The sequence below is a fragment of the Solenopsis invicta genome, unplaced genomic scaffold (assembly GCF_016802725.1).
Source record: "Solenopsis invicta isolate M01_SB unplaced genomic scaffold, UNIL_Sinv_3.0 scaffold_38, whole genome shotgun sequence".
In the NCBI taxonomy this organism is placed as follows: domain Eukaryota; kingdom Metazoa; phylum Arthropoda; class Insecta; order Hymenoptera; family Formicidae; genus Solenopsis; species Solenopsis invicta.
The window spans coordinates 298,366-302,818 of NW_024105284.1; the positions used below are offsets into that span (position 1 = coordinate 298,366).

The 4,453-nt window shown below is 43.0% G+C and overlaps 1 long non-coding RNA gene across 1 annotated transcript; it reads right to left on the bottom strand.

The window, feature by feature from the left end:
* Window positions 1–1,915: 1,915 nt before the first annotated feature.
* LOC120359927 lies at window positions 1,916–4,164 on the bottom strand. Its single transcript, XR_005576670.1, has 2 exons — window positions 3,049–4,164; window positions 1,916–2,641 (listed from the first exon to the last, which is right to left on the bottom strand). It is a non-coding gene; the product is annotated as an uncharacterized LOC120359927 (long non-coding RNA).
* Window positions 4,165–4,453: the final 289 nt, after the last annotated feature.

Here is a 4,453-nt window from a genome sequence, read left to right on the forward strand (position 1 = left end):
ATTCTACAGTATTTAAAGACTCCAAATTCTTCTTGTGAAGTGTGTGTGTGTGTGTGTATTTGCATACCACAAAGGTAAGGACCCCGTGGTTCGTCAATTCTACAATATTTAAAGACTTCAAACCTTTCTTGTGGATTGTGTGTGTGTGTGTGTGTGTGTAGTGTATGCGTGCGTGTGTGTGTATGTGTATTTGCATTCCACAAGGATATGGACCGTGTGGTTTGTTAACTCCTTTGTCAGCGGTGTCCCGAATTCGTATTACACTGTGTTCAGATACTGTCTCAAGCGGTTGTTCAGGACACCTTTGACAGAGGGCCGAGGAAGAAAGCTCTCTGGTAAAAAAAATTCGTATACGATGCTATAAATGTAATTAATGTATATGCGGAAAGTCTAGCAGATTTTTGTTGTGCCCTAATCTTTAAAGGCAATCTTGATAAACTTGTGCTGTCTCGGGAAATTTTTTTTCTTGATTTTTTTCTTTCAAGACGGTTTGTGCAATTTTAATTTAAATTATAATTAATTTATTTGCATTTGAATTACTGATTAATTATGACGACGATAAATCCTGAAAAAGCTGCCCAAGTTGTTGCTTTAATTGAAGTGGGCAGAAGTCGAAGGTATGTTGCTGAAGCACTTGATTTGTCAGTGTCAACTGTGCAACGTGCTTACTCTAGGTCCAATTCTTTCTAGAGAAGGTCTGGTTCGGAACGACCTCGATGTACCACAAACAATGATGATCGATTCATTGTTTTAAATTCATTAAGAGATAGACATGGAACACCTGTTCAAATTTGAAATAATCTAAGGGATGTCTGCAACACGAATGTATGCGTTAACACTATTCGGAGAAGATTAACGGAACAAAATCTGTTTTTGCGTAAGCCAGCGACTGTACCTTTGCTTACACGTCGTTATCGTGTAGCTCGACTTAATTTTGTACATGAGTATAGAGCCTGGACTTATGCAGACTGGAGCAAAGTACTCTTTAGCGATGAAAATCGTTTTTGTCTTTATTCTCTATATGGACAAGAACGAATTTATCGTTGCAGTGGAGAACGTATTGCAGATTGCACTGTAAGTCAGAGGCGTAGTTACAATAAAGGCGGTGTAATGATTTGGGCAAGAATTTTAGCAAATGCTCATATAGATCTGAATTTCTTTGACAGGAACATGAACGCAGACGTATACGTGGAAGAAATACTCATTTCATACGTTGTTCCGTACGTACCCTTTATTGGAAATAATTTCTTGTTTATGCAAGACAATGCTCGACCACACATTGCGAGAAGAGTGCTTGATTTCTTGGATGAACTTGGCATAAATCGACTTGATTGGCCAGCAAATAGTCCAGATTTAAATCCCATAAAACACTTGTGGAACCACCTTGGTAGAAAATTACGAAATCACGTACCTGCTCCTTAAACACTGCGAGAATTTCAAATAGTTCCTGAAAACGAGTGGAATACGCAGGATGAAATTAAAGGACTAATAAGAAGTATGCTTCATCGTATGAATGAAGTAATACGCGCACGAGGAGGTTGAGACCGGACGAATGGATATTAATTTTTCAATGTTCATTTCTTAGGTTATTTCACCTATCTTTTGGATGTATCCTGCACAGATCTCACGGTCATCAGGTAATTTGACCTAGTAATTACCAAAGTACACTATCTAATTGTTCTTTCTTTCTGTTACAGCAATCCACGTACGCGATTGGTCAGGTTCGTCCTTCCTGTCCACGGTTGTTGCGTAATATCTCACGCCGTTGCGTAAAGCTCGTCGGTACACAGGTAAGTATCTCTTGCTTGTATTGTGCACTGAGTTTAATGTTTATGCACTTATTGTTGCAGGAGCGCACGTGAGAACGGCTGGCTGGTTAACGACGGATATGCAAGTGACATATGGCAAGTCCACATAAACTATATATATATATATATTTATTGTACACTTACAAAAATAAATTAAACTGTCTGTAAATTAATGTACCGAATGTGTACAACTATCCCGCGTTACAGCTTAATCACGTTCCATAGATTACGACGTAACAATTCGCGTTGCATATGGTGCAATCTTACATCATCACCTTTTGCATGCTCGGTCGCATGTCCTGTCTGTTCGGTGGTCTGAGATCGACTGACTCTGCACTCGCAATTATTCACGGTGTTTCTGTACGTAATTAACGAAACAATTCGCATCGCGCACGATGATGCAATCTTGCATCATTTTTCCAATGTCTGATGACATCTGTTCAGTGGGAAACACTTAAATTTTGCGCACTGGATTTTCAAAGATTTATTTTATTTATTATTGTACAAATCGCAAATGTTATAATTTGTATTAATTTATTCGTGTATTCACATCATACCGTGGCAACGTCCAAGGAAGATGTGCGTATCCACCGCAACGACGCCTAGAGGCAGCGGCCCTGAATCCGTAAGGACGTTGCCTAGGAGCCACTACCCTGGATCGTGGATTCGTCGAAGGAATGATGTTCTTCTGTTTATTGTCACTTGCGCATACGTTATAACAAGCGCATATTTTATCGTGGTTTATATTATAATAGTATTGTGTTATGAAGCCGTGAAGCGATGTGATCGCGTTTAATACTCTCAGAAGAAGGCTCAAAGAATTAATGGTCTTACTGAAATAAAGAATTCACACACGTTTTATGTCTGCTCTTGTTCGGTGGCCAAAAGCGTAGTGAGGCCGAGACGCGTATTCAGGACAAAAAAAAACACCAATAACAAATTGCACTTTTTTAATAAACAAGCGTGCGCATGGTAACGCGGAATTCCGATACATAAATCCGCTTAGTAACAGGAAATCTCGAAATACCAAATATCTCGGATTGCCCGAGAATTCTCTTTTATCTAAATTCACCCGGCATCACTCGTCCGTCGTCCGTTCTCCGCAACATACATATATGTATATGTGTGTGAATGTATATTTTCATTTACAATTATGACGTACGCATATATATATATATATATATATATATATATATATATATATATATATATATATATATATATATATATAGTAACAAACCGTCTTTCCGCTCCTCCCTCGGACCGTCCACCGTTTTAGGCTATTCGGCCGGACAACCGCCGGACAGCGAAAACACGGCGCACAGCGTCAATAAGAATTCAAACATCGACGTAGTGCGCGTTTACGTATCCGCGCGTCGACAGATCTCCGCGCGCACGCGCTCGACCGGAGTGGCGACCGCTGGATCGATCTCGAGCGGCAGGGAGTCCTCCACCGACTCCGTACCGTTCCGTACCCCCGCACCGTCCCTGCCCTCGAGACTCGTATATAAGCGCCGCCGCTCCTAGAGTCGAGACTTCTTCTTCTCCGTCCGATCTCCCGTCCGAGAAGGAAGTCTATTCCGAGTGCTCAACGGAGTTAAGTGCCTTAGCTTCAGTCAAGCGATCTTGACATGAGCCATCCGCTTTCCTAGACCGCCGGTTCACGGGCTCAAGTCCATCTTGGGCTCCACCAGGAGATCCTGGTAGTCGGCACTTCCCCGATCCGCCGTCCTGTCTCGGTATCGACTCACGACTTGGGGTGTGGAGTTCCGCGCCTCCACCAAGAGACCTTAGCGTGAGTCGATTACCACCACTGAACATCGCGGTACTAACCGCAGCGCGTCGCGATCGGGCCGAAGTGCAGCTGTACCGCGCGCGCGTCGTCTACACAGTGCCGTGGGCACAGCCTTCGGCAAGGCCATGGTACCAGCGCGTCAACAAGGATTCCGAATTCCGAGAATCTCGGCTCGGAATCCCGCGCACCTGTAAATAAACACCGTGTAAGATACCGCGTTTAAAATCCGACCGTTCCAAATCTTGCGTATACATACCGTCCGTCCGTCCGCGCGTTCTGATTTTTGTTTGTCCGTCCGCGCGTAAATTCTAAGCTTTGTTACGTCCGTCCGAGCGTCACCGCCATCCGTCCGTCCGCGCGCCGTGGCCAGAACGCCACGCTTCTGCATTGTACCGACCGTACGCGAAATAAAGACTCGCTTATTTATCCAACAACACCAGTCTAGTTCTTTTGGCGACCTCAGTCCGCGTCCTCGTCCGCCGAACCCACGCCGCCCCGTGCGCGGAAAGAGACAGGTCGTTAAAATATATATATATATATATACAGGGTGAGTCATTTTAATCTATGGACCCGAATATCTTCCAAATAACGGTATCTACAAAAAAATGGTTTAGATAAAAGTTGACCAGGACAGAGGGGGTCATTCAATTGTACCATTGGTTTTGACCTTGAGGTCAATTTTGAAGGTTATTTCAAGGTCACGATGGTTTTTTTAAATGGAACACCCTATTTTTGACTGCGGATTTCGAAAGAGCGGAAAATTTTACATCAAACATGTCTTATGAAAAAATTGTTTTTGCGACCTTGGAAAGGTCAAAAATGAAGGTGAAATGCCTGAAAAACGATCTGG